Source organism: Gossypium hirsutum, chromosome D11 (genome assembly GCF_007990345.1).
Source record: "Gossypium hirsutum isolate 1008001.06 chromosome D11, Gossypium_hirsutum_v2.1, whole genome shotgun sequence".
Lineage (NCBI taxonomy): Eukaryota > Viridiplantae > Streptophyta > Magnoliopsida > Malvales > Malvaceae > Gossypium > Gossypium hirsutum.
In genome coordinates, this window is record NC_053447.1 from 40,352,115 (window position 1) to 40,368,043 (window position 15,929).

Consider the following 15,929-nt stretch of genomic DNA (forward strand, 5'->3'; position numbering starts at 1 on the left):
GATTCAGAGCATACTCACCTTCAGCCCACATGCATAATGTCGATCTATCCGCAGATGATGCGTTCGAGTTTCCAGATTTACCATACCAATTGCGTGATCGTACAAGTTCGCGGGTAGATTCCGGTGAATTTGAAATTGGTAATCAGTTTACCAACAAGGATAGTTTTATTGGTGCTTTGAAACAATATAGCATCAAAAACGTCGTTAACTACCACGTCGTTAAATCCAAATCTGATAAGTTTGAGGCGAAGTGTGCTGTCCAAGATGGCACATGTTCATGGAAAATCTATGCCTCGTTAAGGAAAAGGACAGGGTTGTGGGAGATTAAAAAGTACAAAGGTCCACATACATGTGCTGCAGGTATAGTATTGATTGTTTCTGAATAATACTTTTATTAAGAAATGTTGCATTATTTAATGTACTCGGTTTATAGGTGTTTCACAAGATCATCCCAAGATGGATTCAGCTATGTTAGCCAACTTGATACCGCCCACGGTAAAAGCAGATCCCAAGACTTCAGTGCTGGTGTTAATTGCCAATATCCGTAGTCAAATGGGGTATACGTCCTCTTACCGCAAAGCTTGGATAGCTAAGCAAAAGGCGTTAGAGAAGATGCATAGTGGGTGAAACGCCTCATATAATGAAATATGGCAGTGGTGTCAAGTGCTAGAGAGATACGTCCCAGGTGCCATGACAAACCTTGAAACGGAACATGCGTACTACAACGGTCGATTGCTACGTGGATGACGAGTGTTCAAACGCCTGTTTTGGACCTTTAAGCAATGCCGGGATGCATTTCCATACTGCAAGCCGTTGGTACAACTTGACGGTACCTTCATGTTCGGAAGGTATACTCATCGGCTATTGCTTGCAGTGGCACAGAATGGCGGTGGGAGAATTCTTCCAATTGCATTTGCAATAACACCGGGGGAGTCGTCTGATGATTGGGATTTCTTTCTCTCTAGGTTAAGGAGGCATGTGTGCCCCCAACCTGATATCTATGTTATTTCAGGTTGGGGCACCGGTATACTAGCTGCATTTGATCGACAGGGAAGCTTATGGCAGCGCACACACCATAGATATTGCCTAAGACACGTTGCTTCGAACTACTACAGGCAATATCCATCTAAAAGCGAACGACGACAAGTGACCAACATGGGTATTTAGTCTATATCTGTGTTATTTCGTTTGTTAATTTGAATTAGTTTTATTGGTAGAAGTGGTATAAATTATTCGCTATGATCTTATATTGGCAGGGTATGAAATAAATAAAGATCGTTTTCACGAGATGTTGGAAATTTTATGTTCAATTAACGGAGAAGGGGCGGACTACCTTTGTATCATATGTTTCGAGCAGTAGGCACAAGCATATGACGGCGGCCTACGATATGGCCATATGACGTCGAACCTGGCTGAATGCATAAATTCTGTTCTAAAAGGAACACGCCATCTACCGATAACATCGGTTGTGCGAGAGACATATTTTTGTTTGGCGGCGCTATTTCCAAAGCAAGCAGCAAGTTATGCAGGCCAGATGCAGGGAGGCCATGTATGGTGCAGTAAGGTACTTCAAGAAATTAACAAGGCCAAGGCGAGGGCAAACACCATGCATGCAGTGTGTCACGATCGAGACAATTTATGGTTTCGCGTGACAGAGTTTGACAGACCGCACCAAGGTGTTGTTGGCGGGCAATATCGTGTACACTTGCGAAATAGGACTTGTGACTGTGGGATGTTTGATGCACTTCGTTATCCATGCGTGCATGTTATTGCAGCTTGTCAAAATATCTGTCTGGATCCGATGAGTTATGTGGACGAAGTGTACAAATTAGAAAACATGTACAACGTCTGGAGACACGTTTTCCCACCAGTCCCAGATGAACGTAAGTGGTCGCCCGTATCTCTTACTCCTTTTAAGCTGTTACCAGATAAAGAATTACGTCGCAAACTAAAGGGTCGACCTTGCTCGACTAGAATACGTAACAATATGGATATCCGAGAAACAGCCAATCAAACGAAGTTGTGCGGATGGTGTAGGAATCCAGGCAATACAAGTCGATCATGCCCTAATCGCAATAGTTGAATGTAATTGTAAAAAAATTAAGTTTGTGAAATTATTAATTGATAAATTGTATTAATGGTTAGTAAAAATTTCAAATTATATAAAATTATTAATTGTTAGTACCAGTCAAAACATTTTTCCAAATCTAACATTATGTGAAAGTAAAATTATTAATTGATAAATTGTATTAATGGTTAGTAAAATTATCAAATTAGGTTAGGGTTATTAATTGTTAGTACCAGGAAAAAACATTTTTCCAAATCTAACATTATGTGAAAGTAAAATTATTAACTTAGTTTAGGGTTTTTAATTAACTTAGTTTAGGGTTTTAAAGTTAAGGGTAAGGGTTTTTAAGTTAAGGGTTTAAGGTTTTTAAGTTAAGGGGGTTAGGGTTTTAAGTTAAGGGTTAGGGTTTTTAAGTAACGAGTTAGGGTTTTTAATTTAATTAGCTTAGGGTTTTAGGGTTAAGGGTTAGGGTTTTTAATTAATTTAGGTTAGGGTTTTTAATTTAATTAGCTTAGGGTTTTAGGGTTAAGGGTTAGGGTTTTTAATTAAATTAGGTTAGGGATTTTAATTTAATTAGGTTAGGGTTTTAGGGTTAAGGGTTAGGGTTTTTAATTAAATTAGGTTAGGGTTTTTAATTTAATTAGGTTAGGGTTTTTAATTAAATTAGGTTAGGGTTTTTTTATTTAATAAGGTTAGAGTTTTAGGGTATTAGGTTGGATTTTTAATTAAATTAGGTTAGGGTTTTTAATTTAATTAGGTTTTAGTTTTTAATTAAATTAGGTTAGGGTTTTTAATTTAATTAGGTTAGAGTTTTTAATTAAATTAGGTTAGGATTTTTAAGTTAAGAGTATTAATGGTTAGTAGAATTCTCAAATAATATCAAAATATTCAAAAATTTCTATTTTATTACATCAAATAAACTTCTATTTTATTACATCAAATAATATCAACATAACTAAAAAAATTTCTATTTTATTACATCAAATAAACTTCTATTTTATCACATCAAATAATATCAAAATAGCTAAAAAAAATTCTATTTTATTACATCAAATAAACTTCTATTTTATTACATCAAATAATATCAAAATAACTAAAAACAATTCTATTTTATTACATCAAATAAACTTCTATTTTATTACATCAAATAATATCAAAATATTCAAAATATTTGTACAAATAAATTTAAATATGGCAATCAATGTCTATGCCCGGGGGATTTAGTGCCACATGGCGGCCGTCGACGGTTACGCGCTGGATTCCTCCTTTCTCTAGCTTCCGGCGACGGCTGTTGTTCCTCCGGGGGGATTCTGGTTCTTCCGGTACGGCATCTGTATGTCAGACTTGGGACAATGATCCACCTTCAAAGAATAGTGTATGTGGAGGTGTTTGCATCACGAACGGCGACGGTGTTTGAAACCCATACGTTGGTGGAGATTGGTAAAAAGGAGAGCTCCCCGACGGCCCCTCTTGCGATCCCTGGTGCACTGCTGGCCTATACATTGGCGGTCCACTCGGCATAACAGGAAATGGAGCTGAACCGATCATTTGGCTCCAACCTGCCATAGGACTCGGAAAAGGATACATATAAGGGTTAGGAAACGCACCTGGCATCATCTAAAAAGGCAGTTGCGTGGGTATCATCGGCTGGACTGCTGTGTCGGGTGACTGTGTCGGTGCTCTCGTTGGGCCTGGTGATTGCATGGCCACTGATTATGACCCGGGTGAATGTCTAGGCCTCGTTGAGGGGCTGCCTTCGTCGTCTTGTCGTCTTGGATTTAGAGGCCCGCGCCTTTCCCTTTTGACACGTATTTGTCGCTGCCTTTCCTCTGGCGTCAGTAAATACGACTTGCCATGGATCCTAAACCATGGCAAGTATTCTAGAACGCACGCTAACTCCGGAACGATGATTGGTTCTCGAGTAGGTATATATTCATACCGATCTTCCCACATTTCCATGTACTCGGACCAGTATCTCAGCCAATCCGTATTCAATTACCGAAGGTCGACTTTGTGGTGATCATCAAACACCTAAGGGTCCACGGGAATCGGTTGTCTACATCCAAATTGCCATAACACCCTGTCTGAGTGGTGCATCTCCACGGTCGCGTAGTTGATCAACGCGACTTTCACGTGCCAAGCATTCGGATTTTGTAAGAACTCTTCCGAAACTACTGCCCGAATTGTCAGATCCTCGTATAGTGTCCATTGAGACTATATGAACATGATAGAAATATTAGTTATATACATAATACTAAATACTAAATACTAAATACCAGTCGACTAGCGAATGTATGGAAATATCTATTTTATTAAATACTTACTTGTGCTTCCGGCCGTTGGTCCAATAGAAGCCGTATATCTTCAAGAGAGGTAGGTAATCGAGCATGACTTGCCGGATGGTTCCACCTAATTAAATAAATTTTTAGCATACTTTTATTTTTAAAAATCTACATAAATATTGTAAAATCTAATATAAAATTTACCTCGTTGTGAGTGGGAATGTATATGGGTGGTCCACTCGAGGATGTAGAAATGGAAAACGAAATCGTGCCCATGACTACAGTAGTGACAGACAACCTCCAATTTTTGCTCTCCTCGGTCGCGTTGCCCCGCACATCTCCCGATATAACGTTGCCAAGACGACAGACCCCCAACTCAATTCACCAGTTGCTCTAAAATCAACGAGTTTCAGCAGCCATCTTAGATGTACGCGGCTTCGTGACGTGTCGGGAATCAGATAACCTCCAGTTAATTGAAGAATGTATGACCGAGAATATCAGATTCTTTCAATTTCAATTGAATCTTCATCCGGATCAGGGAATGTGTCACGTAACCAGCCCATCTCGATCTTACCTCCCTCCATTTTCCCCAGAATAGTGCCCAAAAGCTCGTAGCACACTGCCCGCCAATCGCTAGATTGGGCAGACCCGATCACTGGGTACTCGTCCACCGGCAATCCCAATTGCAGACTGACATCTTCTAGAGTGATAGTGAACTCTCCACATGGAAGATGGAATGTGTGCATCTCGAGTCTCCACCTCTCGATCAACGCACTGATTAGTTTCGGGTCCACCTTACATCCCTGGCCTACCGTCGCCACGTGCCAAAAACCCGCTTTTCGCAGGTAGTTCTCTGCCAACGGTGATGGAAGAGCATGCATATTTCGGATATTGCATTCCAATACCCGATCTACAGACTTTTATAACAAATAATAAATCAATAATTACCTAAAAATGCATAAATAAAAAATTCTTAAATAATATTCAAAAATTATATTTAACGCTTACCATTTTCATTTGTTCCACCGATATGTGATGCTTATCAAGATGAGTCAATGATCCGGCCATTGATGAAATCGTACAAATTTTTACGATTTATAAAAATATAAAAAAAATTAAAATTATTTTAAAAAAGGAAATTGAGAGCAAATTGAAATTAATTGTTAGTATTTGAGAGAATTTTGGAAGGAAATTAAGAGGAAATTAAGAGGAAATTGAGAGAAAATATGAGAAAGGATTAGTTTATGAAAAAATAAAAAGGGGTGGGGGTATTTATAGTTTTTTTTTAACGTTGGGGGGGCAACGGTCAAATTTTTGACCGTTGGAGCACTGTTCATGCGCAGGACGAAATCGCGGCCACATCAGCGCGAGTTGCTGACGTGGCAGGAAATCGCGTCCTATAGGGCGCAATTTGTTGCCACGTCAGTAACGCGCGCTGACGTGGCCGCGATTTCTTGACGCGTCCCCTAACATCGCGCTGATGTGGACGCGATTTGCCAGAAAATAGACCATTCCAGTAAATAATTAAATAATGGGCCCATTTTGGTAATTTTTAAAAGGAAAGGGCTTTTTTGGTAAAATGCCCTTTATTCTTATCTTTTAAAAAAGTTAAATTTTAATGAAAGAGATTTTTAAAGAAAATTTTTAAGTGCTTTGGCTTAAAAAAAAAGAATTAAGTGATTTATATAATTGTCCAAACCATTTTTTGAAAGGATGATTGTTTATTTAAAAACGAAAAAGGGAGTCGCCACCGATCATTTTTATGAGGTGTGATCGGGTCACCTCGTAACGATTTAATTTATTAAAATAACAATTTTGGTGTACGATAATCAGAAAAACGGATTCGGGAGTCAGTTACGTATGAAGAAGGATTAGCACCCTCGTAACGCCCAAAATTATTACCTAATTGATTAATTAATGTCTTGGTGTAAAAAATTGAAAACTCGAAAAGGATTTAAAATACGATCCCTCTTTATTAATGTTAATTTTTAAGAAAAATGTTTGAATAAATTGAACCGAATGGAAAAGACCCTCTCGTCTCGAGAATATAATGTAACATCCCGTAAGTTTAGACACGGCATTTTGAACCTTCGAGAACAAGCTTGGCTTTAGAAATTTTTATTCAAAACTTAAGTATTTTAAATTTAGAAGGATGTTCGGTTGTTTAGATTTAACGAGAAAATTGAAACCCCATAAGTTAGGTACAACTTCTCGAATTTCCAAAAACGAAACATTACCTTATTTTTGATTTTTTTTGAATAATAGCAATTACAAAACCTAAAGATGCGTTCTATTTAGTTGAAATATAATAAAATGACTCATCGTGGACAAAGGAAAAGAAAAATTAAACGCGACCTTTGAAATGATTTTAATGAAATGTGATGGAATGATAATATACAGCATGGTGTAATAATTTACGAATAAAATGTTACACTAATGAATCAAAATAACATGAAAATACGAATAAACGAATTATAATACACATAATGGCAATAATCACACAACACATGTCACTTTAATATCAATATTAACAATGAAAGAAAACGAAACAAAATAATATGTAAAAAATAATTTAAAGTATATAATATAAAAAGGTTTAAAATAAATAATATATGAAAACCAATTTAAAATAAATAATATACAAAATGGTTCAAAATAAACCATATGAAAAAACTTATCATAAATAAAATATAAAATAGTTCGAATATATATATAAAGCAATTTAAAATAAATAATATATATAATAGTTTAAAATAATATACAATAAAACAGTTTGAAATGAATACCATATAAAAAATTTAACATTAATAAAGTATAAAATAGTTTAAAATAATAATATATGAAAAAAAACTTAAAATAAGTAATAATAAAACAATTTAAAATAAGTAATATATGAAAAGATTTTAAAATAAATAAATAAACAACAAATTTGCAAAAAGGTTAAAATCAAACAAATTAGGGACTAAATCATAATAAAAATGAAATTTAAAAGTAAAAATTATGACAAAATAAAAAAAATGAGGATTAAAATAAAAACGCGAAAAGGCCGAGGACCAAATGGGCAAAAAAACCCCAAATCCGAACACGTGTCCATTTTTCAAAGCGTCAGTGGAGGAAGGACTAAATTAAAAAAATAAAAAAGAATGCGGAAGGGCTAGGGGCATCAATATCCCATTAAACGAAAACACGCGGATCCCCCTTGGAGCGGGTCGGGTCACACAAGTTAAGGCTCAAAACGACGCCGTTTTGGGGATATTTGAATCAACCCTAAAATGACGTCGCTTTATAAGGCCTATTTAAGCTGAGTTTTTTTTTAAAATCATTCTGTACCCTTTCCTTTAAAAAAAAGTGAGAGCTCTCTCTTTGCTCTCTCACCCTCTTCCCCTCCGGCTATGGCTCCAGCCGTCAGCCACCGTGGCGGTCGCCAGTCACCGGCGACGGTGCCGCCATGCACGGTGGCAAAAAATTTAAAAAACCACCTTTTTATTCTTTTTTCAAGTAGAATCCCGATTTGGGGTTGAAATGCCTAAAAACCCACCAAAATTCGAAATAAATCAAAGGGACCTTTTGACTCCCAAAGGCAAAAAATGAACAACAGGTAAGTTTTTTTTTACTCTATGTTTCCTTCATTAAAATAGATTTTTTTAAAAAATAATAGTAAAAGGAATAAACATAAAACGAAAAAACCAGAAAAGAGAAAAGAGCAAACACCTTTTAAGTTTAATTCTGTTTCTTTTTTTAATTTTTATTGTATATTTGTAGAAGAAGAAGAAAATACAGAATGTCTATTGTTGTTTTTATAGATCTTTACAAACGGTTTGTTTTCTATTTTTTTTGTCTTTTTCTCTGTTGTTTTTATTGCTTGGCGTGCCTTTTCTGTTGTTGCATTCAATTTTTGTAGGTGTCAGACGAGCGTGGTGATGGCGTGCGACGGTGGTGGCGCGCGTGAGGATGCTGGTGGCTGAAGAGGGTGAGGGAGGCTAGGGTTTTCTAGCATTGTTTATGTTTTTGGGCTTATCGAGCCGCCTATGGTTTTTTTATTTTGGGTTTGAGCTGTTTGGGTTTGTTGTAAGTGGACTGAGACTGTTAATTTATTTATTTTTTTGTTTGTTCTTTTATTGTTGGGTCTGGGCAAAAATGTTACATTAATGAATCACAATGACATGAAAATACGAATAAACGAATTATAATACACATAATGACAATAATCACACAACACATATCACTTTAATATCAATATTAACAATCAAAGAAAACGAAACAAAATAATATGTAAAAAATAATTTAAAGTAAATAATATAAAAAGGTTTAAAATAAATAATATATGAAAAAAATTAAAATAAATAATATACAAAATGGTTCAAAATAAACCATATGAAAAAACTTATCATAAATAAAATATAAAATAGTTCAAAAATATATATAAAGCAATTTAAAATAAATAATATATATAATAGTTTTAAATAATATACAATAAAACAGTTTGAAATGAATACCATATAAAACAATTTAAAATTAATAATGTATAAAATAATTTAAAATAATAATATATGAAAAAAAACTTAAAATAAGTAATAATAAAATAGTTAAAAATAAGTAATATATGAAAAGATTTTAAAATAAATAAATAAACAATAAAATTGCAAAAAGGTTGAAACCAAACAAATTAGGGACTAAATCATAATAAAAATGAAATTGAAAAGTAAAAATTATGACAAAATAAACAAATGAGGATTAAAATAAAAAACGCGAAAAGGCCGAGGACCAAATGGGAAAAAAACCCAAATCCAGACACGTGTCCAGTTTTCAAAGCGTCAGTGGAGCAAGGACTCGATTGAAATGCTTCGTAAATTTTGAGGTCAAATTTATAAAATAAATAAATAAGTAAAAGGACTAAATTAAGAAAAACAAGAATGCGGAAGGGCCAAGGGCGTAAATATCCCATTGAACGAAAACACGCGGATCCCCCTGGAGCGGGTCGGGTCGCACGGGTTAAGGCTCAAAACGACGTCGTCTTGGGGCTATTAGAATCAGTCCTTAAACGACCTCGTTTTATAAGGGCTATTTAAGCTGAGTTTTTTTTTAAATCATTCTGCACCCTTTCCTTTAAAAAAAGTGAGAGCACTCTCTTTGCTCTCTCACCCTCTTCCCTTCCGGCCATGGCTCTAGTCGTCAGCCACAGTGGCGGTCGCCGATCACCGACGACAACGCTATTGTGCACGGTGGCTGAAAAATTTAAAAAACCACCTTTTTGTTCTTTTTTCAAGTAGAACCCCGATTTGGGGTTGAAATGCTTTAAAACCCACCAAAATTTGAGATAAATCAAAGGGACCTTTCGGCTCCCAAAGGCATAAAACGAACAACTGGTAAATTTTTTTTACTCTATGTTTCTTTCATTAAAATAGATTTTTTTAAAAAAAATAAAAAGAATAAACAGAAAACGGAAAAACTTGAAAAGAGAAAATAGCAAACACCTTTTAAGTGCAATTCTGTTTTGATTTTTTATTGTATATCCGTAGAAGAAGAAAATACAAAATGCCTATTGTTGTTTTTATAAACCATTACAAACTGTTTGTTTTCTATTTTTTTTATCTTTTTCTCTGTTGTTTTTATTGCTTGGCATGCCTTTTTTGTTGTTGCATTCAATTTTTGCAGGTGTCAGACGAGCGTGTTGATGGCATGTAGCGGTGGTGGCGCGTGTGAGGAGGCTGGCGGCTGAAGAGGGTGAGGAGGCTAGGGTTTTCTGACATTGTTTAAGTTTTTGGGCTTATCTAACCGCCTAGGGTTTTTTTATTTTGAGTTTGGGCTATTTGGGCTTGTTGTGAGTGGACTGGGACTATTAATTTATTTATTTTTTTGTTTTTTTATTAGGCCAAGACAAAAATGGTCTATTACAATAATTTAATAAAATTTTAATATTTAATGTTATTTTAGTTTTCCAGTATGCTTATTTCTATTAAGTTTTTTTTATATTATTTTCATTTAAGTTCTTTTAAACTTTTACACTTGAAAGTTATTAATATTTGTATTGTATTTAGATTTTAATTTTTATTGGATATAAAATATTATATACTTAAAAATATTACAATATTAATTTTGTTCAATTTATTCAAAAAAAATTCAATTAAATGAAAACCATTTGAATTAAAAATATAAAAATATTCTATTCAATTAAATTTATTTATTAAAAATACTTTTGAAGAAAACAATTAATAATTTTTTGTTATTGTGCTATGTATTATTTTTAATTAATAACAATTTCTCAAATTTTGATGTGGTTATTATTGTTTTGAGACAAAATCATCATACACATATAGCAGAGAATATTATTATGATATTATGTTAATACCATATAATGAACAAAAACAAAAAATGTATAAATTATCTTTTCCCTAAAACAATATGTTTCTCAACTGTAACAAAATAAATTGTATTTGAAAATGTCAATTTTGAAAGTTTTTAATCATCCTTTCCTTTCTTCCAGTATAATTAATACTATAAATATTAGAGAGTTAGGGATTTACAATTTAGATCATGTTAATATGTAGCAAATATCGTATATACCTGTGGATATGAGCCCTTATGATTGTATTAGATATATGTTATTTTTAAAATTAAAAATTATTTTCAAAATTAAAATTAAAAATGTTAAAAATATTTAAATCCTTTTTTTTAAATTTTAAATTTTTTTAATTTTTTTTAAAATTTACTTATATCATATATATACACACTAAGATTCTGAATCATTAATTTTATAAATATAAACATATTATAACAAATTTATCTTTAAAATTTCTTTCTCATAATTAAAGTGTTGGATAGTCGGTACGCCCTGTGGCGCAGCGGAAAAATTATTCTGACGATCATCAACCACGGGTCCATGTACGAGGAATGAATCAAGTTGAAATAAGGATGAAAATATACCTTTATTGTAACGACCCTATAGTTAGGGGTGTCAGAAAGTGCATTCTCGGGACTTCATTTCCGTAAATCGGACTCGTAAATATTTACGAAATTAGTTGTGTAGTTAATTAAGTTTCGGTTAACTGAATTTGCATGAATTAAGAGTTATTATAGTATAAGAACTAAATTACGTATAGTATAAAAGTTGAATTATAGATTAAAATAAATTAAAAGGGCTAAAGTAGCAATTATGCCACTTAATTAATGTTGGTAAATAGGTGGCCGGCCATGGGCTTAGCTAAATGCATGAAAATATTTATTATATATTATATATGTTAACTTTAATGTATATATATTATAATAATGATATTTAAAATGAAAGAAATATTAAAAGAAAACAAAGTGAAGACATGCAAATAAATTGAAGAAAAAAAAGAGAGAAAAAGAAAGAAGAAAAAGGCGAGAAGCGCACGGCCATAAGGGGTTTCTAGGTTTCAACTTAATTGGTTAGTCAATTTAGTCTATTTTCTTATAATTTTTATATTTTTAAAATTTCGGTACTTAGGGCTACTTGACCCATGTTGTAATTTTAACATTGATTAAGATTTTAAATGTTGTATAGTTTTAGTATTAGGGATTAAATCGATATATTTTTAAGTTAGAAATGGATAAGGATTAAATTGTAGAAAAAATTGTAATTTTGAGCAATACGGACTAAATTGTGAAAAATTTGAAATTAAGGGGTCAATTGGAAAATGGAAAGCTAAATGTGGTCTAGAGTGAAATTAGTATTAAAATATGAAGTTAAATGTGATTATTAAAATTAGTCTCGGTTTAGAGACTAAATTGAAGAATAAGCAAAAGATAGTGTGAAAATTGTAATGTGAAATTGAAATGTGATTTAATTGTTTTATTCCGTAGCTAATGTCGTACCGGATTACTCGAGTAAAAAGGGGAAGGATAAAATCGACGTTGAATAGCTCAAAAATTACGGTTTGTGTTTCTATAATCCGAATTAAAAAGTAGATTATTGCATATATAATTGTTTGCATATGGTAAGCAATGAACGTGAGTACTTTGGTACTTGGGAATTGAATTAAATACATAATTGAAATGAAATGGATTGATTTTGTATATTATAAAATATATTGATTATGAATGTATATGTATTGAGAAAAATGTGATGATTATCAAATTGAATATATGCTTATATGTAATGATATATATATTCATGAAACTTAGACATTGGTTGTATTGAAAAATGAAATGAATCCCTATTAACTGTATTGGGCTGAGTCGGATATAGATGACATGCCATAGGATACGAAGAGTTCAGGGATTACTTCGACCTTGAGTCGACGAGGCACTGGGTGCCAATTTGCTTCGGTTTAACCGATGAGACACTAGGTGTCAATTTATTTAGAGTTGGGCGTAGTTATTACTTCGGATTTATCCGATGAGGTACTCTGTGCCAAACTGGTGTGTTGGTTGAATTCATGTATCCGTCTGAGTCTGTGTCGTGTTAATAGGGGAAACTAAGATAATAAATTATGAGATGAGAAAATATTAAAATGGAAAATATAGGAAATGATTATGATATGAGAAATGAAATATGAAATGACGAATCAAGATGTGAAACTTGAATGAATTCAAGTATTGATCCAAGATATGAATCACTCCATTGCATGAGATGATGTATTCAAATGTTAAATGAAATGTCATTGATATATATACTTATATATTTCAACATGTGAAAATCTTAGTAGATGTGAATAAAGAATGAGCAAAACTTACACTATTGAATTGAAACACATGAACATAGCTTACTTGTTGCATTTTTCATTTTAAATATTTATATCAAGTTTATGTTATTCGGATTATAGAAATATCACTGAGTTTTACTCAGCGTGCGGTTTTGTTTTCCGTGCGCAGCCTAGGTACTGTTCAAAATTTTGTCGACTCATCATAAAATTAAAAATCCCAAGCTCAAGTGAGGTGATATTTCATTTTGTAATGGCATGTACCTAGGGAGTCTTTTGTTTATATCGTTAACTTAGTTGCTAGTGAAATGATGGTTAAATGTGTATATGGTTGAGGTTGAGACTATGTTGGTATTCTAGCCTAGTTTATATTTTGGTATATGATACTTTGCATAATGCTTGGTATGTGCTTAGCTTCACATTTGGTAACTTTAGAAGTCTGGAAGTTAGTTCAAATATGGCAAGTGTGATATGAATGAAAGACTTGAATGCCTGATGTGTTGTTGATGTATTTGAACATATAAAATGTGGTACCAATGAGAGCACATTGGTTAGGTATATTAGGTGATGAATTTGGCATATTTTGGGCATGTTCAATCTTGTTTTGAATAGGTTAAACAATTAGCAATTGAGATGCTTAGTGTCCAAGTAAATAGGAAATGGTAAACTTGTGATTTAAGGCACATTTTAGGTCCACACGGCCAGGCATACGGGCGTGTGACTTGGACGTGTGAGACACATAGCTAGTACACGGGCTTGCGAGGCCATTTTGAAAGGGTACACGGTTTGGCACACGGGCTTGTGGCTTGGCCATGTGACCCAAGTTAGCGAGTTACACGGGCACAGACATGGGCTAGGACACGGCCGTGTGTCCCTACTTCGAATGCCCATATTGCCACACGGGCGTGTGACCCCTACAGTTAAAATTTTTGTAATTATTTCCTAAACTTCCAGAATTGTATCAAATTAGTCCCTGCCTATTTTTAAACTACTTTTAGGGTCTTGTAGACTCGTAATAAGGGCTGTAAAAGTAGATTTTACTCTGAATTGGGGTGGATTAGCAAACCTAAAGAAAGTGTATTCCACTAACATCATCGAAGATTAAAAAAAGGATAATTATAGACGAAGTATGGACTAATACTCTGATGTTAATAATTGGAATAGTCTTGTATATATCCGAATTTTGATATTTTAGAAAAGATAAATAGTGATAAGAGTGTAGACAATGGAAGGCTAAGCTTAGCAATGTAAATAGTGATAAGAGTGTAGACAGTGGAAGACCAAGTTTAACATTGTATAGCACGAAAGTATCAGATTGTCGTGACCTACCCCTGCATATTATAATGTTATTAGTTAGCTTATATGTTGATTATGATTGAATTATTTGTTTGATTAGTTAGTAATGCTCGTGACCCTAGTTCAACGACAGAGAGGGGTTAGGGGTGTTACAATTAGTGGTATCAAAGCTTGCAGGTTAGCCGATTCTCGGACTAAATAAAGCTTAGAATTGAGTCTAGAGGTACATGCCATATTGAGTCGAATTGAGTCACGATTTGGATGCTGATGATAATTGTTTTTGTTTTATAGTTAAAAAATGACAAGTGAATTGGATAATGACGTGGAACAAGTGTTCGACTCTAGTGATGAGCATAGTGATGATTGTGAGGCAACGGAGTTGGTAATTCCAAACATTAACCCAACCGGTGCTCAACAACCTAATGTTAAGCGATGTGATAATGATGGAGCAGGTGATTCACATTTACTTAGAGTTATCGCTGATGCACTTCAACGGGTTACGGGAACTACATCTACTACAGCACCTGCACCTACCGTTCGACGGGCTCTAATAAAAGAACTACGGAGAAAGGGTGCCACTGAGTTTTTAGGGTTGAAAGGAGTTGATCCTTCCGTAGTTGAAATTTAGATTGAATCAATTAAGCAAATCTTGCAACAACTTGAATGCAACCCGCGTGGAAACGTAATATGTGATGTTTCTCTACTACAAGGAGAAGCATATACCTGGTGGCAGTTAGTGTCACATCACATATCAGCAGATAAGGCTAATTGGGAATTCTTCCAAAAGAAATTCCAAAAGAAATATGTTGGCGAACTTTATATTGATGATAGAAGACAAGAATTTTTTATGCTGAAACTAGGTGGAATGTCTATGGTTGATTATGAACGAGAGTTTTCGCAACTTAGTAGGTACGCCGTTAAGTTTGTGCCGACTAAAGTTGATAGTTGCAAGTGATTTCTGCGTGGTTTACGTAATGAGTTACGGGTACAGTTAGTATCGCACAGAATTACTGAGTTTGCGAATTTAGTTGAACTAGCAAATATGGTAGAACAAGCCTTGGGACTTGATAAAATGGCTAAGGTTACTCGCACTTATGGAAAGCGTCATGGAGCTACTAGTTCAAATCCACAACCGAAAGGATCAAAATAATTTTTTGGTAGTTGAAGGTTAAATTTTAAGTCATATAGAGCTGATAGAAACCGTGATCAAAAACCGACTGTGTCCAGGGTAGTGTGCGAGGTCCAATTTGGGATACACTAATATTCCAATTTGTGAGCACTGTGGGAAAAAGCACCGTGGTGAATGCTGGAAGTTAACTCGAGGTTGTTTTTGTTATGGGTCCATGGAACATTTTGCTAGAGAGTGTCCGAAGAATGAGAATGTTACACCTGTTACTTCTTAGAGATCTGTGTCTGCTTCTAGGGGTCACGAGTCAAGTTGAGTTGGTTCATTTCTAAAAGGTGGTGCTAGAAAGGGAAATGATGATGTTATTCATCAGTCAGAGGCTAGAGTGCCAGCCTGAGCTTATGTTGTGCGAACACGTGAGGATGGCGATGCTAATGACGTTGTGACAGGTATCTTTTTATTACATTTAGAAGCTGTTTATGCTTTGATAAATT

The 15,929-nt window shown here is 34.2% G+C and overlaps 1 long non-coding RNA gene across 1 annotated transcript; it reads left to right on the top strand.

Annotated features, from left to right (window-relative positions):
- The first annotated feature begins 7,698 nt into the window (after positions 1-7,698).
- LOC121223317 (uncharacterized) lies at positions 7,699-8,468 on the top strand. Its single transcript, XR_005920626.1, has 2 exons — positions 7,699-7,948; positions 8,252-8,468. It is a non-coding gene; the product is annotated as an uncharacterized lncRNA (long non-coding RNA).
- The last annotated feature ends 7,461 nt before the right edge of the window (positions 8,469-15,929 follow it).